We start from the raw sequence: 25640 nt of genomic DNA, 5'->3' as shown, positions 1-25640 counted from the left end.
ACAATTCTGCAAAGATTAGTGGTAGGTTAGAAGATCGGACAGAATTTTAAAACCAGCAAAAATTGAAAAAAAAATAATGAGGCAGAAATTAGAGTATGCGAGAAAGCTAGCTAGAAATATAAAAATGGATAGTAAGAGTTTCTACAAGTATTTAAAAAGGAAAAGAGTAACTAAAGTGAGCATTGGTCCTCTAGAGAGTGAGTCTGGGGAACTAATAATGGGAAATGAGGAAATGGCAGAAGCATTAAACAAATATTTTGAGTCTATGTTCACTGTAGGCGACGCAAGTAACATCCCAGAAATACTTGTAAATTTAGGGGTGAAAGGGAGGGAGGAACTTAAAACAATTGCAATCACCAGGGAAAAGGCACTGAGAAAACTACTGGAACTAAAGGCTGACAAGTCCCCAGGACCCGACGGCCTGCACCCTAGGATCTTAAAGGAAGTAGTTTTGGCCTCTTTACTCAATAAAGGATATAATTGCATTAGAAGCAGTTCAGAGAAGGTTCACATGACTGAATCCTGGGATGAAGGGGTTATCTTATGAGGAAAGGTTGGACAGGTTGGGCCTGTATCCAATGCAGTTTAGAAGAATGAGAGGTGATCTTATTGAAACACATAATATCTTGAGGGGACTTGACAGGGTGGATGCTGAAAGGATGTTTCTCTTTATGGGAGAGACAAGAACTAGGGAACACAGTTTAAAAATTAGGGGTCTCCCATTTAAGATTGAGATGAGGAGAAATTTCTTCTCTCAGAGGGTTGTTAGTCTGTGGAATTTTCTTCCCCACAGAGCAGGGGAGGTAGGGTTATTGAATAGTTTTAAGGCTAAGTTAGATAGATTTTTGATTGACAAGGAAGTCAAAGGTTATAGCAGGTAGAGAGGAAAGTAGAGTTGAGGCCACGATTAAAAGCCATGATCTTATCAAATAATGGAACAGGCACGAAGAGCCGAATGGCCTACTCCTGCTCCTAATTCGTATGTTCGTACGTACCTGAGTCATTTCCAATTACTTCAGGACATTGTGCAATGGATGATTCAGCAGCTGTGTGTCACGTCTTTTTCTTGTAGTTCTGTTCTGACTTTTGTGTACATACTACAGCAGGTACCCCAACCAACAGTACAATATGAATGTTTTTCTTTTGATTTTGGTGCCTTTCTTCATGTTATGATTTTAAAATAGAATTTATTTGTAGTTCCCTTTGCTCTTTGACTTTCTGTCTTTGCTTTGCCATAATTTTATCAGAAGTGTGGCGGAAACCCCATTTATCCTAGACAGGAGGGGTAATTTATGACCTAACTCACCAGACGGGAAACCAATGGCATCAGATCAGCTGCCCGTTTGTCGCCCTGCCCGATTTTATGTTCCACAATGGGAAATTTAACCTGGAGGGGCGGGGGTGGGGTCAGTGGGGGGATGGGGGGGGGAGTGCGGTTCCGCTGTACTTCTGACTAAAGCTTGAAGTTTCCATGAACGGCGAAACTGGCAGGTCACACCAAAATTTACACTAGTTTCTACACCGATTCCTGCTAATCTTCTTAGTATATGCTGGAATGTAAAAGCCAACGTAAGCAAGCGGAAAACAACATAAACTATCGGGGCACAAGGGAAGTGTGGAACATATGCCATTTTCCTTCTTTAAGACCCTATTTATGTATGCAAATTAAAGTCTGAAGCCATCAAACCATCACTTATGCACATTAGATGCAGCATTCTCAAGAAAATACAATCGTGAAAACTTATCCATTTTTAACGTAACCCATTCTGATGCGATAAAAATGTACTCAACAATATAGAAACTACAGTGCCGGTCTTAGTGAGGAGAAATTGAGGACAACAACAAGGCCATAAAACACCAAAGTGACTTTGGCTTCTGCTATGCCTAAAACTTCTGGCTTAAATTTACAGCCCATTCAGAACTGGCGCAACTGCAGGATGCTCAGACTCTGTGATCTTTTCCATGGGGGAAAATGAAGCTGTGTTAATGAACAACAGAGGGTGGCAATTGAGGTTTCATTGAATCAGTGCAAAAATCCAGGAAACTTGGGAATAGCGCAAAAACTGCCCGAAGTCAATTACGCATGAATTTTCTCAATCCTTTGCACCGAAAATTGACATTGCACTGTACTTACATCATTGTTTCAGCACAAATATCCAAAGAAATTCAGGGCCCAGCTCTTATTCCTTTATCTTCTAACCTGAATTACCAAAAGGATGTGGATGCTTTGGAGAGGGTGCAGAGGAGGTTCACCAGGATGTTGCCTGGTATGGAGGGCGCTAGCTATGAAGAGTGGTTGAGTAGATTAGGATTATTTTCATTAGAAAGACGGAGGTTGAGGGGGGACCTGATTGAGGTGTACAAAATCATGAGAGGTATAGACAGGTTGGATAGCAAGAAGCTTTTTCCCAGAGTGGGGGATTCAATTACTAGGGGGCACGAGTTCAAAGTGAAAGGGGAAAAGTTTAGGGAGGATATGCGTGGAAAGTTCTTTACGCAGAGGGTGGTGGGCACCTGGAACGCGTTGCCAGTGGAGGTGGTAGACGCGGGCGCGATAGCGTCTTTTAAGATGTATCTAGACAGATACATGAATGGGCAGGAAGTAAAGAGATACAGACCCTTAGAAAATAGGCGTCATGTTTAGATAGAGGATCTGGATCGGCGCAGGCTTGGAGGGCCGAAGGGCCTGTTCCTGTGCTGTAATTTTCTTTGTTCTTTGAATTTTCTTATTATGGTTCCAAGTTGCTTTCTCTTTTCCTTTTTCTCTCCTTTCCTGCCTCCATTGCTTCAACAATTTGTCCTCACCCAACCACCCCCCCATTCTTTATTGTGCATTATTTTTATTCCAGATCCCAGAATGAGTGTTGTGCTGCAATAAGTAAAATAATCTTTAGACCATTCACAAAAATATGCTACAGCAACATTTGATACATTAGAAAATTCTGGCTAGTACATAGTCAAATAAAGTTCTTATATCATATATATATATGTTCAACAGGAATGTGTGTATATCAAATTTCCGTCAGGAAGTGCAGTTACCATCCTGACTGCAAAATGTTGTGAGTGCTAATAATACTTCAATGCAAAAAACATGAATTTAATAAACCATTGTAAGAGGCAAAAAGCTCTAAGCAGCACTCTGCCAAGCTTGAATTCAATTATCAGACTGAATTACTTCCTCGTAAACAGAGAAGAAATATTATTTGCAGCATTTTAGCTGATTTAGTACTTTGCCACAGAGAAATACCACAATGATCTTCATGACTTCCTCCTTGTACTGGAAAACAGAAAACATCTTTTTGATATAAAATGATACTTCCTGCTTGACAGATAGAAAAAAACCCAGTTAAAATAGAGTAACTGACAAAGGTTTCTGAAATTACTTGTCCCACTCAAAATGTTAACCTAACTTTACTGTTACCAGTGTTGGTCCTTTTCTGTTCTTGATTCTGATTTCCAGGATTTATTGCTTTTCATGTCAGTGCTCCTTTTTGTACTGCCTTCCCCCAAAGAGGTGAATCAAAACATAAGCTTGGACCAAGGTGTTGATCACTCCATTAACAACCTGTCAGTCGAGTCAGAAAACATCAAGGGTATTGGATGGCTTCAGTCAACTCCAAGGTAATAATCCAACTAAGGACTTCAAGTGATGTCACAAACTACAAATGATCTATATTTGTCAGGTGAAATTGACCTATTGTTTGTAATTTGTCAGTTGTCTCCAGTATTTATAATATTTACAGCATATTTATTCTTTAAAAATATAACAAAGAGTCACTGATAGTCATTCGTTTTTGGTTTTTGTTGCCATAGATACTCTTGGTAAATTAGTGCTATATGGTTAAGGATGTCATAGAATGTGACTTTAGAACTTGGACTACTTACACGATGCCAAGTTGTTTTCCGTAATAAACTGGACACAAATTCACAATTCTATACATCTCAGATCTTTCTTGCTCATATCACAGTCAATCCACACATCCAACCTCGTTTAAGACTGGCTTCTGCTGCAGGATCAGCAGTTTTGCTGCAGCCAAACTGGAGTTCATTTAGTTTTATGGGTTGGGTACAAAATGGCATCAAGGAGGGAGTCTCAAATTGCTTTGCCCTGGTTGCAGTATATTTGATTCTGTACAATGTTGAAACAGTTCCAGTTTAACCCAGTTCCACTTTAATGCGCATGGGAAAGGCGTCCGCTGCTATTTCTAGACTGGCCAAGAGACTGTGGGAAAATGGCGCACTGGCACGGAACACAAAAGTCCGAGTGTATCAAGGCTGTGTTCTCAGTACCTTGCTCTACGGCAGCGAGGCCTGGACAACGTATGTCAGCCAAGAGCGACGTCTCAATTCATTCCATCTTCGCTGTCTCCGGAGAATCCTTGGCATCAGGTGGCAGGACCATATCTCCAATGCAGAAGTCCTCAAGGCGGCCAACATCACCAGCATATACACCCTACTGAGCCAGAAACGCTTGAGATGGCTTGGCCATATGAGCCGCATGGAAGATAGCAGGATCCCAAGGACACATTGTACAGCGAGCTCGTCACTGGTATCAGACCCACCGGCTGTCCATGTCTCCTCTTTAAAGACGTACGCAAACATGGCATGAAGTCCTGTGACATTGATCACAAGTTGTGGGAGTCAGTTGCCAGTGATCGCCAGAGCTGGCGGGCAACCATAAAGGCGGGGCTAAAGTGTGGCGAGTCGAAGAGACTCAGCAGTTGGCAGGAAAAAAGCCAGAAGCACAAGGGGAGAGCCAACCGTGTAATAGCCCCGACAACCAATTTTATCTGCAGCACCTGTGGAAGAGTCTGTCCCTTTAGAATTGGCCTTTATAGCCACTCAAGGCGCTGCTTCGCACACCACTGACCACCTCCAGGCACTTACCCATTGTCTCTCGAGATAAGGAGGCCAAAGAAAGAAGAAAGACTTTAATTTCTAATCACCTTCAAAATTTTACTATTTTTCTGTTTTTTGGACTTTTGCTCATTTATATTAAGATATTTATATTTCAGCCATTTGTTGATGGATATTTTGAAATTTATATTAATTAGTTACTTGCTAAAAGCAAGTCTTGTTTTAATGGCTTTGAATAGTCTTTTGTGCAGCTGTGGATTTCCATTCCTTCCATCACTTCCAGTACAATAGCAATGGTCCATGTATCACCCCATTCCACAAAAAGCCCTCCCTTGACTCCCTCCTCGAAGATTATCATCCCATCTAACTTTCCTTTCCTTGCTAAGGTCCTGGAATGTATCACTGCCTCCTGACAGCTCACATACCCACCCAAAGCTCCTATTCAAATTCCTTTAGTCTGGGACTATCTGAGCTGAAGTCACAAATGTAATCCCAGCAGACTGCTACAGTGATGCATAATCCCTCCTTATGCTTCTTCACCTCTCTGAAGCACTTGCTATGGTCATTCATGTCATTCTGTTCCCCTTGCTTCTCCTCTGTTGTCCAACCCTACAAAACTGCTCTTGAAAGCTTTCACTCCTCACTGAATGCAGCCAACTTATTTTTCCACTCTTTCACAATCATCTCTGGAGTTCCTCATTTCCATCCAGCATCTCAGCAACACAATCCATTGTCACAGGGTCAGCTTCCATATTTACTGGATGACACCCAGTAATACCTCTCACCACTTCCCCAGACTCTACAACCACTTCTGTATACAACATGCTTTCTGCTAGCCTACAGCTGAGTTTAAAACCATCACCAGCATTACAACATCACCCAGATCTATCCCCCAATTCAGATCCTGGCTCCCCAAGAACTTTTGTAAACTCCAGGTGGATATCTCCAATGTCCTTCCTGCTGTCCCCTATCCACTGTTGTAACTCATCCAAAACTCATCCACTATACCCTGCCTTACGTTTAATACCACTCAACCTTGTCTATCTTCATTGATCATCTCAGTTTGCAAGTCCACCAATATATGAAATGTAAACTCCCTTGTTAAACAGATCCAAGCCAAATGATGAAGAACAAAACTCAATACAGATCCCTTTTCTTGCCAGTTTGTTCACAGAATACAGTATTATTTATCTCCACCTCGTGCTTTCCATCCATGTCTCAGCAGTCTGTCTTTATATCCACTCTAAGTCCTGAATTAAACAATGCTCTTCACCCGTGTATCTTTAACAACATAATTAACCTACCATTAACATTCCTGGCCTCATTTTAAAATCCTTCCATGGCCTTGTCCCACTATGTTACTGCGAACTCCTCTTGCCTTCTGTCTCCGACAGCACCCTCCAGTCCTCCAACTCTGGTCTTTTTTGCATTACCATTCCTTTCAATCCACTATTGGTGGCAAATCCTTCAGCCACCTCAGCCCTTTTTTTTGCACCTCCATCCCTAATATTCATTTCATTTCTACTTCTCTCTCCAAAGCCTTCTAAAACCCATCTTTTTGATCAACTAACCTTAACTTTGGCATCAATAAAGTTCCTTTGGGTATTTTTGGATGTTAAATGTATTTCATAAAAATAAGAATTCAGGAAGTAACTATATAACTGGTATTATGAGAGCTCTATTGAATATGCCCCAGGCATTAATGTGTTTTGTTTATGAAACTTGATTGTTTTGACAAAATCTTCAACTGAAAACCTGGAGGCCAAAAGTCCAATCTAGCCCAGGCACATTTCTGGCATAATTACCGGAGGTTGACTGGAAAATAGGGTGGAAATCAGGATTCTACCAGGTAAAAGGAGGTTGGAAATTCCATTAGGGAGGCTTTGGGTGGATCTTTTGCCCATAGCACAGTGGCGCAGTGGTTAGCACTGCAGCCTCACAGCTCCAGGGACCCGGGTTCGATTCTGGGTACTGCCTGTGCGGAGTTTGCAAGTTCTCCCTGTGTCTGCGTGGGTTTCCTCCGGGTGCTCCGGTTTCCTCCCACATGCCAAAGACTTGCAGGTTGATAGGTTAATTGGCCATTATTAAATTGCCCCTAGTATAGGTAGGTGGTAGGGAAATATATAGGGACAGGTGGGGATGTGATAGGAATACGGGATTAGTGTAGGATTAGTATAAATGGGTGGTTGATGGTCGGCACAGACTCGGTGGGCCGAAGGGCCTGTTAAAGTGCTGTATCTCTAAACTAAACTAAATCCCCTATATATTAAATAGAAATGGTTGGGGAAATTCCCAGATTTCCCTGGGTAATTATGTCCAATCTAACCCCTGCTAGGCTCTGTGGAACGATGCAGTTGAAAGCAGATACAGATTCCTTTTATGGGCCTAGTAAAAGTCCAAAACATTGCCAGAGATTGATTGAACTACCACTTGCTGTTTCCAGCCTTTTTTGCTTTTGGTTTCAGCACAGGCGCTCATGTCTTCGGCTTTAAGTTTCTTGCCATTCTGACACTGGAGCCAAAGCAGAGTAAATTACTCCCCATATATGTTATTGGGGCAACGTGGAGAAAGTTCACATATAACCTGTGCCTGGAAATCCCAGATTTATAATCAACATGTGCTTATGGTTGTCTGATGTTTAGCTTAAATTTAACATCTGCTTATGTGCAAAGCCTCACAATTACATAGAATTAACCCTGTCAGTTTCAGCTCAGTTGGTGACACTCTTGTCTCTGAGTGCACAAATTGGCTGCTGCTTTTCCTGCATTACAACATTGACTACAATTCAAACAGTCCCGAGGTCATGAAAGGCGCTACATAAATGCAAGTATTTCTTCCATTTCACACGTCGTCAGATGTGGCAGGTGCAAACCCGGGCTCATCTTTGTGTCTCGGGGACGTCTCTTCCACATCTACTGTGCTGTGTTAAAGCTGCAAGATGCCACTACAATATTTTGGGCCTCTGTTGCGGTGGTGGCCCATCTGAGTATGTTGGTGATACCTGTCCCTATGATTTGGGATGGGGTACACAGTGGGGACCATGAGTAGTTGGGAGTTCCACTCTGCCACACTTCCACTGGTAGAACGGGCCATGGATTTCCCAGAATTTCAGTCCTTACATTGTTCGGTGAAAAGTATTAGTTATCAAGAAACCATCTGAAGGCATTTATATGTGATATATACCCTAGCAGATTTTAGACTTCTGTTTTCAAGTAACGACTCAAAATTTTGTCTAAATAGGATTTACAAGGGAATAATATAGTCTGGTGGATTAAAGAATAAGATAGCAAATCTCGAGCAGTTTATTGCATTTTAGCTGAACTTTGGAAAAGTATTGATATTTTAACTCTTTACCTCTTAGTTTCTTTTTACAAATAATAATTATAAAGAATCTACTTCATAGAATTTTAAAATTCCTAGTAATATGTATGTATTCACAGCATTGAAGACCCAGTCAAGCCTTTGTCAGACATAGATATTGTAGCCTAATGGTTATAATATTGGATTAGCAACTTCAAATCCCACTTGTTGACCCTCGTACTGTGGTGTCAACCGACGTGGCGGACAAAGAGACACTTACAAGAGATACTTCGTACGAAACACTTTTATTGATACTTAAATCACTTGTTAAGCTACTCATTATTTCACTTGTTGAACTACTTGTTACTTGTTACAATAAATCACAAGACTCACGGCTTGGACTTAAATACTACCCATTGCGAGGCGAGGTGATCAGTCTGTCTCCCAATGGGTTCTCTTCACTGAGTCCCGGGCCCAGGGCTCTCTTCCGCAATGGTTGTTCCTGCAGGTCTTCGCTCCTGATGTCTCCGATGTTCCTTCTTTTATCCAGGTTCTGCTGGTGCCGAGTCATGATATGCATGCACACCTGGCCCAAGTTCCATTGTCTCGTCGAGACTTAACCTCATCATCTGTTTGACTAGGTCTCAGTTAATCAAGATCTGGCGACCTTTTGTCAGCAGTTTTATGTTAAACAAATCTTAGCACATGCCGCTTAGTCAGCAGACTGATTCCTTAAACTGCAACCACAGTTCTTTTCTCCTCTTCACAGTTCTGGTGCTCGTGCAAGATTGGCTTCTTTACCCATCATGCTTTGTAGATGTTTAGCTGTTTGCCATACTGCTACACACTATAGTAAAGAAAATCTGGTAGTCTGTGGACTTGCACCAACAAAATGGCCTTCAAGGCTGCCACATTATTGTAGAAACCCAACTGGATTCCTAAGGTCCTTTAAGGAGGGACCTGTCAGCCTGACCCATTCTGGCCTGGTCTATACGTGACTCAAGTCCCATGCTACATGGTTCACTCGCAATGCAATAAATACTGGCTTGACAGAGTCACCAATGTGCCTAAAACAAATAAATTAACACAGTAAATGTATGATGCTGATTGCCTGACTGATAGTACAGGTTTTACATGGAGATCTTGTGCTATGCAATAATTTAAATGTGTAAATAGTTTTTCTGAAAGGTATCACTCACAGCACTGTGGTCGCTGCTTTGAATCTTAAAAGAAGAAAAGAAAAGTGACCTAAGGTCCATGAAGGTCATAACTGGATATGTGATTAAATATGCACAATGCTTGGGGCCCAAGCGTATTAGTTTGAGTGTACTGTACTGTTGATAGGAGATTTTACTAAATGTTAATTTTTTTACTTTATTATTGTGCTTACAAACATACAATTTTCAACCTTCTTATTTAAGAAAGATTCATTTTTTATTTTTTATTTTATTTCATCAAATAAATTTCAAAACCACAGTCACCACAGCTAAGGCGAAGTGTATGTTTTGTTAATTTGTCTTTTCCACTTTTAGAGTGATGTTTGAGGAAGATATTAATTAACAAACAATGAAGGGTTTTTATTAGTAACATAGATTTTCATTTGCCATTGACATTCCCTCCATTTCCTTATTGCAACAAAGGAAAGATCTTTAGTCTATAAAAAGCAGCATTGACTAATTTGCTATTTAGATAGGCAAATTATTGAGTTCTCTTCAACAGTTGCAGCAATACACCAGACAACAAGCTCGAAGAGCGCTTACAGTAGTTAAGGCCAGATGTGGAATTTCTCTTTGTCGAGTTAGAATTATGTCTGTGTAATGTCATAAAAGGCCAGGAGAGGGAGTGCTGGAACACTATAAAGGTGGAGAGAGTGGGAATATTGCAAGTTGGGTGGGTGTGAAGTTGCAGGGTTCCTATTAAAGCCCTAGTAAAGCATGAAAATCAAGTTTAGTTCTTGAGGTCTAAAAGAACCCATTTATCTGCCATTACTGCTTTCCCTTCACTGGCTACGTGCTCAATTCCCATTAAGTTCCCTATTCTAAGAAATGACAACCTCATCCTAAGTACTATGTGTGGTTGAGCGTCAAATAACCTTTGGTTCACCATTGGAACATACAAATTAGGAGCAAGAGTAGGCCACTCGACCACTTGATCCTGCTCCGCCATTCAACAAGATCATGGTTGATCTGAATGTAACCTCAATTCCACATTCCCGCCTACCCCCGATAACCTTTCACCCCCTTGCTTATCAAGAATCTATTTACCTCTGCCTTAAAAATATTCAAAGACTCTGCTTCCACCACCTTTGAGGAAGAGAATTCCAAAGACTCACGACCCTCTGAGAGAAAAAATTTCTCCTCATCTCTGTTGTAAATGGGCGACCCCTTATTTTTAAACAGTGACCCCTAGTTTTAGATTCTCCCACAAGGAGAAACATCCTTTCCACATCCACCCTGTCAAGACCCCTCGGGATCTTATATGTTTCAATCAAGTCGCCTCTTACTCTCCTAAATTCCAGTAGATACAAGCCTAGCCTGTCCAACCTTTCCTCATAAGACAACCCACCCGTTCCAGGTATTAGTCCAGTAAACCTTCTCTGAACTGCTTCCGATGCATTTTCATCCTTTCCCAAATAAGGAGACCAATACTGTACACAGTACTCCAGATGTGATCTCACCAATGACCTGTATAACTGTAGCATAACCTCCCTATCTTTGTATTCAATTCCCCTCGCAATAAATGATAACATTCTATTAGCTTTCCTAATTACTTGCTGTACCTGTATACTAACCTTTTGTGATTCATGCACTAGGACACCCAGATCCCTCTGCATCTCAGAGCTCTGCAATCGCTCACCATTTAGATAATATGCTTATTTTTAATTCTTCCTGGCAAAATGGACAATTTCACATTTTCCCACATTATTCTCCATTTGCCAGATCTTGGTCCACTCACTTAACCAATCTATATCCCTTTGTAGCCTCCTTATGTCCTCTTCACAAGTTACTTTCCTACTTATCTTTGTGTCATCAGCAAATTTAGCAATCATACCTTTGGTCCCTTCATCTAAGTCATTTATATAAATTGTAAAAAGTTGAGGCTCCAGCACAGATCCCTGTGGCATTCGACTCGTTACATCTTGCCAACCAGAAAATGGCCCATTTATGCCTACTCTCTGTTTCCTGTTAGCTAGCCAATCTTCTATCCATGCCAATATATTACCCCCTACACCATGAGCTTCTATTTTCTGCAACAACCTTTGATGTGGCACCTCATCAAATTCCTTTTTGAAATTTAAGTACAGTACATCTACCAGTTCCCCTTTATCCACAGCACATGTTACTTCTACAAAGAATTCAAATAAATTGGTTGAACATGATTTCCCTTTTACAAAACCATGTTGACTCTGCCTGATTACCTTGAATTTTTTGAAGTGCCCTGCTATAACATCTTTAATAATAGCTTCTAACATTTTCCCTAAGACAGATGTTAAGCTAACTGGCCTGTAGTTTCCTGCTTTCTCTCTCCCTTTTTGAATAAAGGATTTACATTGGCTATTTTCCAATCTCATGGGACCTTCCCTGAATCTATGGAATTTTGGAAAATTAAAAGCAATGCACCAACTATTTCACTAGCCACTTCTTTTAGGACCCTAGGATGAAGTCCATCAGGACCCGGGAACTTGTCAGCCCACAGCTCTAACAATTTGCTCAGTACCTAGTAATTGTAATTTTCTTGTGTTCCTCCCTCCCTTCCATTTCCTGACTTACAGCTATTTCTGGAATGTCACTTGTATCCTCTATAGTGAAGGCCGATGCAAAATACTTGGTCAATTCATCTGCCATCTCCTTATTTTCCATTATTAATTCCCCAGATTCACTTTCTATAGGACCAATGCTCACTTTGTTAACTCTTTTCTTTTTAAAATATCTATAGAAACTCTTACTATCTGTTTTTATATTTCTAGCTAGCTTTCTCTCGTACTCTAATTTTCCCTCCTTATTAATCTTTTAGTCATTCTTTGCTGTGTTTTATATTCTGTCCAATCTTCTGACCTGCCACCCATCTTTGTGCAATTATATGCTTTTTCTTTACGTTTGACATTTTTAATTAACCACGGATGTTGTTCCTCCCCGTGGAATTTTTCTTTCTCTTTGGACTTGTATCTATTCTGTGTATTCTGAAATATCCCTTTAAATGTCTGCCACTGCATCTCTATTGACCTATCCCTTAATCTAATTTGCCAGTTCTGCTTTCATGCCCTCATAATTGCCCTTAGTTAAGTTTAAAATACTATTGTTAGACCCACTCTTCTCTCCCTCAAACTGAATGTAAAATTCAATCATATTATGATCACTGCTGCCGAGGGATACCTTCACTATGAGGTCATTAATTAATCCTATCTCTAGTCTAGTATAGCCTGCTCTCTGGTTGGCCCTAGAACATGCTATTTTAAGAAACTATCCCAAAAACATTCTATGAACTCCTCATCCAGGCTACCTTTGTCCATCTGATTTTTCCAGTCTATATGTAGATTAAAATCCACCATGATTATCACCATACCTTTCTGACAAGCTCCTGTTATTTCTTCCTTTATACCCCGTCCTACCGTGTGGTTACTGTTAGGGGGCCTGTACACCACTCCCACAAGTGACTTCTTGCTTTTATCATTTCTCATCTCTACCCAAACCACTTCTACATGCTGGTTTGACAAAAAAAGACCAGAGGATCGCTCCAGGGTGGGAAAAAAAAGCAGAGGTGGGGTTCCCCCCCACCTTCTTGACCCGCGCTGGGAACCCCACCTCTAGCACAAAATCCAACCCATTGTTGCCATTTCTTCCCTTTGCTGGCACTAAATTTGAGACATATATTTTCTGTTTTACTATCTGAAGAATTGTCGAGTGAGTATTATATTATTGTGGGTATTACACATTTGAAGAATGCATACTGATAAGCAGAATTTTTGTTATTGAAAATGTTGGCAATTTTCCCCACTTCCTAACAGTGACATTTTGATTTTTTTTAGACAAAAGTTGTTGGTGCACATTCACAGCCAGTGTGAACAGGAGTCCCAAATGCTGATGTCTGTTAAAAGGTATGTTTTTCTGAAAAAACTGACTGGAGGACAACAAGAACTGATGGAAAAGCATCAAACCATGTTCAGTGTCAGTAGGTTTTTTTTTAGAGTTGTTCCCACTCTTGTAGCAAGTTGCTGTCTTGTGTGGATTTGCTGCAATAGTTAAAAAAAGATTTACATGCGTTCTTAGTGGCCAATATCACCATACAGAGGTAGAAGAGAGGTGCATGATGTATCTTACATTCACTGATCTCCTGGGGTCAAAAAGGAAGGTTAGATGTTGAGATGTAATAGTCAAGGTATTTTTGAATGGAAGGATATTATTTGTATCTCTCCAATCAGGTTTCTGCCCCTGCCACAGTACTGAAACGGCACTTATCAAAATCACAAATGACATCCTTTGAGACTGTGACAAAGGTAAACTATCTCTCCTCATCCTGCTCAAACTGTCTGGAACCTTTGACACACACCATCCTCCTCCAATGCCTCTCCATTGTCATCCAGCTGGGCTGGACTGGTACATAGGAACATAGGACATAGAAGCAGAAATAGGCCATTCGACCCATCGAGCCTGCTCCATTCATTTAGATCATGGCTGATCATCTACCTCAATGTCACTTTCCTGCACTATCTCCATATCCCTTGATGTCATTAGTACCCAGAAATCTATCAATTCCTGTTTTGAACATGCTCAATAGTTGAGCTTCCACAGCCCTCTGGGGTAGAGAATTCCAAAGATTCACCATCCTCTGAGTAAAGAAATTCCTCCTCATATCAGTCTTAAATGGCCTGCCCCTTATTCTGAGACTGTGTCCCCTGGTTCTAGACTCACCAGCCAGAGGAAACATCTTATCCACATCTACCCTGTCACACCCTGTAAGAATTTTGTCAGTTTTAATGAGGTCATCTCTCATTCTCTGAAACTCAAGAGAATACAGGCCCAGTTTCTGCAATCTCTCCTCATCAGACAATCCTGCCATCCCATGGATTAGTCCGATGAACCTTCTTTTTCATCCCTCTATGGTAAGTATCTTCTTCTTTAGATAAGGAGACCAAAACTGTACACAATACTCCAGGTGCAGTCTCACCAAGGCTCTATACAACTGCAGCAAGACATCTTTATTCCTGTACTCAAATCCCCTTGCAATGAAGGCCAACATACCACTTGCCTTCCTATTTGCTTGCTGCACCTGCATACCAGCTTTTAGTGACTCATGAACAAGGACACCCTGGTCCCCTTGGACATCAACATTTCCCAACCTCTCTCCATTTAAGTAATGCTTTGCCTTTCTGTTTTTTCCTACCAATGTGGATAACCTCACACTTATTTACATTATATTCCATCTATCATATGAGAGAGAGCAAGAGTTCACTCAGAGAGTGGAAACAGCGAGAGTGGAGCAGAGTATTAAGAGCCTGGGAGAGAGAGAGAGTTCATTCAGATAGCAGGAAACAGCGAGAGCGGAGCAGAGCATAAAGAGCCTGGGAGAGAGAGAGCTCACTCAGAAAATGGAACAGTGAGAGCAGAGCGGAGCATAAAGAGCCCAGGAGAAAGAGAATTCACTCAGAGAACAGGAAACAGTGAGAGCAGAGCTAGCTGCTGCTGCTGCTACTTGTCTGCTAGCGTTTGGAAAGAAAAATCGAGGTGTGACATCATAGGGAAGCAGGTTAAGTGATTGGCTTGTGAGTATTTCCTAGTTATCTAAACTAAGAAATAAACTGGTGTGTCATAGCTTTTTTATGGTAATGATTATTACTACCAATAAAATATATTAACATTAGTAAGGTTTATCAATAGTAGTGAGGTTTATTAGTATTGGTAAAGGTTTATTAGCAGTAGCAAGGTTATTAACGAATAAATAAAGGAATGGCAGGGCTGCTCCAACCACTTGTGTGCACATCTTGTGCTATGTGACAATGTCAGGATGCTTCTCATATCCTGGCTAACCATATGTGCAGGAAGTGTTGTCAGTTGCAGCAGCTTGAGCTCCAATTTGTGGAACTTGAGCAGCAGCTGACGACACTGCGGTGCATCCACGAGGATGAGATCTTCATGGATAGCACATTTCTAGATGTGGTCACCCTGCAGCTTAAGAGTATGCAGGGAGAGAGGGAATGGGTAATGGCAGACAGTCAAGAAGAAACAGGCAGGTAGTGTAGGAGACCTCTGACTACGTCTCACTCTCCAACAGGTACTCAACTCTGAATACTGAGGAAGGTGATGGTTCATCTGGGAAGTGCAGCCAGGGCCAAGGCCATAGCACCATGGGTGGCTCGGCTGCACAGGGAAGACTGTAAGACTGGAAGAGTGATAGTGATAGGAGATTCGATAGTCTGGGGAACAGACAGGCGTTTCTGTGCCCGCAGATGTGAATCCAGGATGGTGTGTTGCCTCCCTGGTGCCAGGGTCAAGGATGTCACTGAGTGGCTGCAGAGCACTCTGAGGGGGGAGGGTGAACAGCCAGTAGTTGTGGGGCACGTAGGTAGAAAGAGAGATGTGGTCCTGCAGAAAGAGTTTACTGAGCTAGGTAAGAAATTAACAAACAGGACCTCAAAAGTAGTAATCTCTGGATTACTCCCAAAGCCATGAGCAAGTGACTACAGGAATAGAAGGACAAGACAGATGAATGTGTGGCTGGACAGATGGTGCAGGAGGGAGAGCTTTAGATTCTTGACACATTGGGACTGGCTCTGGGGGATATGGGACCTTTACAGAGTGGACAGGTTGCACCTGAACAGAGCCGGGACTGAATTCCTTGCGGGACGTTTTGCTAGTGCTGTTGGGGAGGATTTAAACTAGCTTTCCAAGGGGATGGGGACCGGAGGATAGATTCAGTTGGAACAAAATCAGAAATGAAAATAGAAGGCAGAACACTAATGGATGAGTCTGGAAGGCAGAGGAAGCAAAGGTTAGAAAATAAAAAAAGGAGTCTGGCAGTGCTCAAGAGTATCTACTTCAATGCAAAGGGTATAGCAAATTAAGCAGGTGAGCTGAGGGCACGGGTAGACATGTGACAGTATGATATCATAGCTATTACAGAAGCATGGCTTAAGGAGAGACAGGAATAGCAGCTCAATGTTCCTGGTTAAAGGGTTTTCAGACGCAATAGGGAGGGGGATAAGAAAGGAAGGGGAGTGGCAATTTTTGGCCAAGGAAACTATTACAGCTGTGAGGAGGGATGATATGTCAGAAGGTTCATAAAATGAGGCCATATGGATCAAGCTAAGGAACAAAAAAGGGGCAATCACACTGCTGGAAGTGTAGTATAGACCCCCAAACAGTCAGAGGGAGATAGAAGAGCAGAAATGTAGGCAAATCTCTGAGAAATGCAAGAACAGTAGGGCAGTAATGGTAAGGGATTTTAATTACCCCAATACTAACTCGGATAGTTTTATGTGAAAGGAATTGAGGGAGCAGAATTCTTGAGGTGCCTTAAGGAGAGCTTTTTTGGCCAGTATGTAGCAAATCCAACAAGAGAGTGTTGCAGTTTTAGATTTAGTTTTAGGAAATGAAGATGGGCAAGTGGAAGGAGTGGCAGTGGGAGAGCATTTTGGTGGTAGTGATCATAATTCAGTCAGTTTTAACATAATTATGGAAAAGGACAGAGATAGAACAGGAGTTAGAGTTCTCAATTGGGGCAAGGCCAATTCTGCTAAGCTGAGGAATGTTTTAGAGAAAGTGGCCTGGAAACAACTACTTGAAATAGCTACAGTGTCAGAGCAGTGAGAGGCATTCAAAGGGGAGATTCGGGGGTTCAGAGTAAACATGTTCCCACAAAGAAAAAGGGTGGGATGGCCAAATCTAGAGCTCCATGGATGTCAAGGAGCTTACAGGGTAAGATAAGGCAGAAAAGGAAAGCTTATGTCCGACACCAAGAACTCAATACTACAGAAAGCTGAGAGGAGTATAGGAAACGGAGGGGTGAAATCAAAAAGGAAATTAGGAAAGCTAAGAGAGGGCATGAAAGAATATTGGCAAGCAAAATCAAAGTGAACCCAAAGATTTTTTATCAATACATTAAGAGTAAGAGGATAACTAAGGAAAGAGAAGGGCCCATAAAAGACCAAAAAGGTAACCTATGTGTAGGGGCGGAAGATGTTGGTATTGTTCTCAAATGAATACTTTGCATCTGTCTTCACAAAAGAGGGGGACAATGCAGATATTGTAGTTAAAGAAGAGGGGTGTGAAATATGGAATGTGATGAGAGGAAGTATTAATGGGATTAGCATCCTTGAAACTTGATAAATCACCAGGGCCAGATGAAATGTACCCCAGGCTGTTAAAAGGAGCAAGAAAGGAAATAGCAGGTCTGCTATCATTTTCCAGTCTTCACTGGATACAGGTGTGGTGCTAAGGATTGGAGGACTGCTAATGTTGTACCTCTGTTCAAAAAGGGAGTGAGGGATAGACCAAATAATTACAGGCCAGTTAGTCTAACCTCAGTAGTGGGCAAATTATTGGAATCATTTCTGAGAGACAGGATAAACTGTCACTTAGAAAGGCACAGGTTAATCAAGGAGAGTCAGCATGGATTTATTAAGGAAAGATCTTGTCTGACCAACTTGATCGAATTTTTTGAAGAAATAAAAGGAAGATTAATGTGGGTAGTGCAGTTGATGTCATCTACATGGATTTTAGCAAGACTTTTGAAAGCTCTCACATGGCAGACCGGTTAAAAAAAAAGTGACTCCTAACAACACAGCAGCCTACCACGTCGTCAGAGCACTCCAAGCTACGCACATGCGCAAACGGTCTCCTGCTGTCAGTGAGATGCTGCGCATACGCAGCCTATGTCTTGCCAGGACTAATTGGCGCATGCGCGGGAAAACATCATCGCGTGATGCCAACGGAATTGAACGGCTGAATGGGGCATTTTGAGGCTGGAGCTCGATTCCCGCCACTCCCTCCCCCCAATGCAGCTATTCGCTCCCCTGGCCCGCTTCCCCATACTCAGATACTCTCTCCTGCCCCACTGGCCACTCTCCCCCCTCGGTCACTTGCTGCTGCCCTTGTCGCTTTCTCCGCCTACTCCTCACTGGCCACTTCCCCCCCTCAGCCGCTTGCTCCAGACCTCGACAATGCTCCGTCCCACTCCCCTCGGGTGATTGTTCCTCGCTTCCCATCACCACCCGCCCACCCTCCCCCCCCCACCGCCCCGCTCTCCCCGCTTCCCCCCCACCCTAACTGCTGGCTCTTGGCTGCGCCACTTTCCTCCTCTCGGCCACTGGCTCCTATGTCGCCCCATCACTCCTCTTGGCCCGCCTAGCTTCTTCGGGCAGCGTGCGGAGAACGATCGAACGTGGGAGCAGGTGACTGAGAGGAGGGAGGCGGCTCAGCCTGGAGCTAGCGTCTGGAGGAGTGGGGTGGGGGGGGGGGTGCGGTGGGGAGCGGGGAGCGAGTAGCCGGAGAGCGGGGTGGCGGGGGAAGTGAGGAATGGGAAACAATCGGCCAAGGGGAGGGGAAAGGGGGACAGCAGTGGCGAGGTCTGGAGCGAGCGGTTGAGGGAGGGGGGTGGGGGGTGAAACGGCAAGGCTGTAGCGAGTGCTTAAGGGAAGGCAGCGGGGAGCCAGCAGTGAGAAGATGGGTACAGGAGGGACCGATAGAGAGAAGGACAAAGACAGGAGGGAACGGGGACTGCTGGGAGTGGGATAGAGGCGGCGATGGTAGCCATTGAGGGGATTTTCAGGTTGAAGTTGTCTTTCTGTGCTAAATTGAGCAGCACCATCTTTAATCCTGGCAGCTGCCTGAATGTCACAGAAGAGTGTCAGTGGAAGAGGCTGCATTTGCACATGTGCTAGTACTGCACCACCTAGTGGTTGCGTTGTCAGCAAACGCAGCCAAAAAATAAAAGCCCATGGGTTCCAGGGAAATGTAGCAAGGTGGATACAAAATTGGCTCAGTGGCAGGAAACAAAGGGTAATGGTCGACAGGTGTCTTTGCGACTGTAGGGCTGTTTCCAGTGGCATTCCTCAGGGCTCAGTACTGGGTCCCCTGCTTTTTGTGGTATACATTCATTATTTGGACATAAATGTAGGGGGCATGATGAAGAAGTTTGCAGATGACACAAAGATTGGCCGTGTGGGAGATAACAAGGAGAATAGCTGTAGGCAAAAGGAAGATATTGATGGACTGGTCAGGTGGGCAGAAAAGTGGCAAATGGAATTCATTCTGGAGAAGTGTGAGGTGATGCATTTGGGGAGGTCAAACAAGGCAAAGGAATACATGATTAATGGGAAAATACTGAGACGTGTAGAGGAAGTGAGGTACCTTGGAGTGAATGTCCACAGATCCCTGAAGGTGGTAGGACAGGCCAATAAGGTGGTTAAGAAAGCACATGGAATCCTTTCCTTTATTAGCCGAGATATAGAATATAAGAGCAGGGAGGTTATGCTGGAACTGTATAACTCATTGGTTTGGCCACAACTTGAGTACTGTGTGCAGTTCTGGTCATGTCATTACAGAAAGGATGTAATTGCACTAGAGAGGGTACAGAGGAGATTTATGAGTATGTTGCCGGGGCTAGAAAAATGCAACTATGAGGAAAGATTGGATAGGCTGGGGATTTTCGGGTTGAAGTTGTCTTTCTGTGCTAAATTGAGCAGCGCCATCTTTAATCCTGACAGCTGCCTGAATGTCGCAGACAATCACGTTTTGGTGGAAGAGGCTGCATTTGCACATGTGCTAGTACTGCACCACCTAGTGGTTGCGTTGTCAGCAAACGCAGCCAAAAAATAAAAGCAGAGTTCTCTTTGGAACAGAGAAGGCTGAAGGGTGATCTGATTGAAATGTACAAAATTTTGATGGGCCTGGATAGAGTGGATGTAAAGGGCCTATTTACATTAGCAGAGAGGTCAGTGATTCGGGGGCATAATAGAAAGATTAGAGGGGAGATGACGAAACTTTTTTTTCACCCAGAGGGTGGTGGGGGTTAATGACATTAACTGCCTGAAAGGCTAGTAGAGGCAGAACTGCTGAACTCATTGAAAAGGTGTCTGGATATGCACCTCAAGTGCTGTAACCTGAAGGGCTACGGACCAAATGGTGGAAGGTGGGATTAGACTGGGTGGCTCGTTTTTTGGCTGGCACGGACGCGATGGGCCAAATGGCCTCTTTCTGTGCCATAAATTTTCTATAATTCTATGTTCTTGCCCATTCTCTTAGCCTGTCCAAGTCCCCTTGAAGCCTCCTGTCTCGTTCCATTCTTATTGTAGCCAGAATATTACTTGCAATAGCTTCTCTTCCTGCTCCCACACCGTTACCTCTGGTGTCTCCTAAGGATCTATCCTTGAACCCTTTCTATTTCTCATCTACATGCTGCCCCTTGGCAACACCATCTGAAAGCTCAGTTTTAGTTTTCACATGTACGCTGACAACACCCAGCTCTATCTCACTACCACCTCTCTTGTCTCCTTCACTGTTGCTAAATTATCAGGCTGCTTATTTGACATCCAGTATACGTACATGCAAACATACAAATTAGGAGCAGGAGTAGGCCACTCGGCCCTTCGAGTCTGAGCCGCCGTTCAATAAGTTCATGGCTGAACTGATTACTCCACATTTCCGCCTATCCCCGATAACCTTCCATCCCCTTGCTTATCAAGAATCTATCTACTTCTGCCTTAAAAATATTGAAAGACTCTGCTTCCACCACCGTTTGAGGAAGAGAATTCCAAAGACTCATGACCCTCTGAGAGAAAAAAAATTCTCCTCGTCTCTGTCTTAAACGGGCGATGCCTTATTTTTAAACAGTGACCCCTAGTTCGAGATTCTACAACAAGGGGAAACATCCTTTCCACATCCACCCTGTCAAGCCCCCCTCAGGATTTTATATGTTTCAATCAAGTCGCCTCTTACTCTTCTAAATTCCAGCGGATACAAGCCTAGCCTGTCCAATCTTTCCTCGTAAGACAGCCTTAATGTATGAGTAGAAATTTCCTCCAGTTAAATATTGGGAAGGCATTGTTTATGGTGCCCGTTCTGCACTCCGTTCCCTAGCCTCTGACTCCATCCATCTCCCTGGCAACAGCCTGAGAATAAACCAGTTTGCTTGCAACCTTGGTGTCATATTTGACCCTGAGATGAGCTTCCAACCACATATTTGTACCATCACTAAGACCACCTATTTCCACCTCCATAACATCGCTCGACTTCGCCCCTATCTCAGCTCATCTGCTGATGAAACCCCCATTCATGCCTTTGTTACCTTTAGACTTGAATATTCCAATGCACTCATGGCCACCCTCCCACATTCTACTCTCCGCAAACTTGCCATCATCCAAAACTCTGCTGCCCATTTATGAACTTGTACCAAGACCCATTCACTTATCACCCCTGTTCTTGCTTTAGCTCCTGATCATGCAAAATCTTTATCTTAAAATTCTCATCCTTATTTTCAAATCCCTCCATGACCTCGTCCCTCCCTATCTCTGTAATCTCTTTCAGCCTCTTGTGCATCCACGATTTTAATCACTCCACCATTGGTGGCCGCGATTTCAGTTGCTTAGGCCCTAAACTCTGAAATTCCCTTCCTAAAAACTCTCTGACTATTTACCTCACTTTCCTCCTTTAAGACACTCCTTAAGACCAACCTCTTTGATGTAATGGTCTGAATTTTTGTTTCCAGGTCTTGATTCTGCCGTCAGGATGAAGTGCTGGTCGGGAACCCACAAATGCTGGCCGCGGCTCCCAGAGGGAGATGTTGGAGGATGTGGCCAATTAAGTGGCCGCCTCTGGGAGCCCCATCCTGAGGCTGGAGGCCTCCGGCACTGAAACATCAGAAGCCTCACCCTCAGAGGTGGACACTGCTGAAATAAGTTGGCAACTGCAAGAGTGCCTCAAGATGGAGACTCTTTGAAAGCCTTTCAATTTTTCAAAATAAGAAGTGGCCTCAGCAACCAGGTTGTCATTATGCAGGGGGTGCCCCTCCACACGATGGCCTGCTCCTGCAAACGTGGCCCTCTGGCAATTGCGGCTGCAGAGGTGGGGGAATTAACAGAGGCATCTCAGACTCCCCCACAGCCTGCCAGCAAGAGGCCGCTTCCATCCATTGGCCAGGATTCGACCTCAGTGCGGAGCTCACCTGCCGTCTGGAAAACTCCAGACTGTGTCAGGACAGTCCACTTAATAGGCCCTATAATTGGCTTCATTGGTTACCGTTGCTGACAGGTGTGTAGCCATCACCCCACCCACACACCCCTCCCCCCTTCCCCCCCACCCCCCCACACCCCCCAAAGCAGCCTGCTTCAAAATATGCTGGATGCAGGAACATGCCGGCAGACTGGAACGCGGGCTCATAGCATAGAATTGCCTGCCTTGCTGATCTACGAAAATCCAGCCCAGTATCTCCTTATGTGGCTTTGCGTCATATTTTATTTTGTAATGTTCCTTGGGACATTTTATCACGTTAAAGGTACTATATAAATATAAGTTATTGTTGTTGTTGTCATTACCACTGCAGAATCCAGGCCAATATCGGCTGATTCAGTGAATGTTTCTGATGTACTGCCATCTAATGGCCACTTTCTGTAACCTTGCATTCATGTTTCATAGCGTATACTGATACAAACCATATTGTATGCTTAATAAATCAGTTTAGTCAAATGAAATAAAAATGTTGGACTGTGTCACCAAATAGTTAATAGAAGGGAGAAGCAGGCATTCATGGAATGACAAGTGGAGGTGCAGATTGATTTGACTCAAATAAGGCACCGAGGTGGCATTCCACATGAGCACATCAGTGTATAGTGCCACGTAGTGGGCAATGTATGTTCTGTTTTCACTTTGCTTATTTCTCAGTCTCAGCCACATTGTTATGGAGACACTAAGCAGAGGGCAGATACCTACCTGCAAAGAGAGCCAAGATTGGCTGGTGCTTCTGTATTCAATAATTCTTGCATTCAGCTTGATGGCCAGCCAACAACAACACTGATGACAACCCAACTCAGTCACTCATATTTTTAATGGCTAGGGAGGCTTGTAAGGGGAGAAAAGTGGGAGAAAAACTGGAGAGTATTTCAGAATCTTCTGCTGTATTAACCTTTTCTGCAAATGAAAGAGTTGAATTGAAATTAAGTTCGTTATTCTACTGCTGATTTTCAACAAAGATATCAGGTGACATTCTGGAATTGGTAAGTTGTTGGCATCAATGTTTACATACTCCATAAAATATGTGTAATGCCTACTCTGATGGTGTAATTACTATTTGATAAATTTGAGATGATATTTGATAATTATAATCATTAATCCTTCAGTGTGAGCATCATCAAACACAAAATACACATACACTGGCAGTCATACCACCTCTGGTAGGTTTAGAAAGTAAAAGGAAAAGCAGAGCCAACCTGAAATTCTTGATGTTGTGACCATTTGAAACAAAATCTATTTTCCATGCTTTAATCATCAAAAATTTCTTCCTTTGAGTAATCTGTAAGAAGAGCAGGACAATTATTTTCAGACCAATTGAACAATATGTTTTTCTCAGTAGGAGACTAACTTTAATTCAGTATGTAATATCTGAAGGATTAAGTGTCAGGAGTATTTGAAAGAGCTTATCCTGAACACAGGGAGAACACAAAGCAATTTTCACATTTGTTTCATTAAAAAAAATCAACTCATATATCCAGTCATTTACTGAATACCGCCTCCCTTTATTAAACAGCATTTCAAGATAAATTGACTGTGTACTTTATGTTTGTTGAAATGGTTGTTTAGTTTAAATATAATCTTCAGTCAAGAACAGAAGCTGAATAAAAATGACACACACACACAATATGCATTGAAGAGTCACTCATTCGCTTGATCATCCTTGATCAAACATGATGCTTGCATTGTTAATAACCAAGTGGTTTTCATGGTAAATGTGAAAATGTGAATTGAATGAAATCTTGCAAACATTCCCTTATACAAATACACTGATTGTCTTAGCTTGAGGAAGAAGGATAAGTTTGGCAAGTTTCAGGAACCTTGGATAATGCGGGATATTGTGAACCGAGTCAAAAAGAAAAAGGAAGCATTCATAAGAGCTGGAAGGCTGGGAACAGACGAAGCCCTTGAGGAATATAAAGACAGTAGGAAGGAACTTAAGCAAGGAGTCAGGAGGGCTAAAAGGGGTCGTGAAAAGTCATTGGCAAACAGGATTAAGGAAAATCCCAAGGCTTTTTGTACGTATATAAAGAGCAAGAGGGTAACCAGGGAAAGGGTTGGCCCACTCAAGGACAGAGGAGGGAATCTATGTGTGGAGCCAGAGGAAATGGGCAAGGTACTAAATGAATACTTTGCATCAGTATTCACCAAAGAGAAGGACTTGGTGGATGATGAGTCTAGGGAAGGGAATGTAGATAGTCTGGGTCATGTCATTATCAAAAAGGAGGAGGTGTTGGGCGTCTTGCAAAGCATGAAGGTAGATAAGTCCCCAGGGCCTGATGGGATCTACCCCAGAATACTGAGGGAGGCAAGGGAAGAAATTGCTGGGGCCTTGACAGAAATCTTTGCATCCTCATTGGCTACAGGTGAGGTCCCAGAGGACTGGAGAATAGCCAATGTTGTTCCTTTGTTTAAGAAGGGTAGCAAGGATAATCCAGGAAATTATAGGCCGGTGAGCCTTACGTCAGTGGTAGGGAAATTATTGGAGAGGATTATTCGGGACAGGATTTACTCCCATTTGGAAACAAATGAACTTATTAGCGAGAGACAGCATGGTTTTGTAAAGGGGAGGTCGTGTCTCACTAATCTGATTTGAGTTTTTTGAGGAAGTGACGAAGATGATTGATGAAGGAAGGGCAGTGGATGTTTTCTATATGGACTTCAGTAAAGCCTTTGACAAGGTCCCTCATGGCAGACTGGTACAAAAGGTGAAGTCATACGGGATCAGAGGTGAGCTGACAAGTTGGATACAGAACTGGCTCGGTCATAGAAGACAGAGGGTAGCAGTGGAAGGGTGCTTTTCTGAATGGAGGGGTGTGACTAGTGGTGTTCCGCAGGGATCAGTGCTGGGACCTTTGCTCTTTGTAGTATATATAAATTATTTGGAGGAAAATGTAGCTTGTCTGATTAGTAACTTTGCGGACGACACAAAGTTTGGTGGAGTTGCGGAAAGTGATGAGGATTGTCAGAGGATACAGCAGGATATAGATCAGTTGGAGACTTGGGCAGAGAAATGGCAGATGGAGTTTAATCCGGACAAATGTGAGGTAATGCATTTTGGAAGGTCTAATGCAGGTGGGAAGTATACAGTAAATGGCAGAACCCTTAGGAGTATTGACAGGCAGAGAGATCTGGGCGTACAGGTCCACAGGTCACTGAAAGTGGCAATGCAGGTGGATAAGGTAGTCAAGAAGGCATACGGCATGCTTGCCTTCATCGGTCGGGGCATAGAGTATAAAAATTGGCAAGTCATGCTGCAGCTGT

The 25640-nt window shown here is 43.0% G+C and overlaps 1 long non-coding RNA gene across 1 annotated transcript; it reads left to right on the top strand.

Moving 5' to 3' along the window:
• The first annotated feature begins 3361 nt into the window (after positions 1–3361).
• LOC137379817 (uncharacterized) lies at positions 3362–22781 on the top strand. The gene is made up of 3 exons (XR_010976920.1): positions 3362–3621; positions 13184–13252; positions 21859–22781. It is a non-coding gene; the product is annotated as an uncharacterized lncRNA (long non-coding RNA).
• The last annotated feature ends 2859 nt before the right edge of the window (positions 22782–25640 follow it).

This window comes from Heterodontus francisci, chromosome 18 (assembly GCF_036365525.1).
Source record: "Heterodontus francisci isolate sHetFra1 chromosome 18, sHetFra1.hap1, whole genome shotgun sequence".
Taxonomy (NCBI): domain Eukaryota; kingdom Metazoa; phylum Chordata; class Chondrichthyes; order Heterodontiformes; family Heterodontidae; genus Heterodontus; species Heterodontus francisci.
This window is presented reverse-complemented; position numbering and strand designations above follow the sequence as displayed.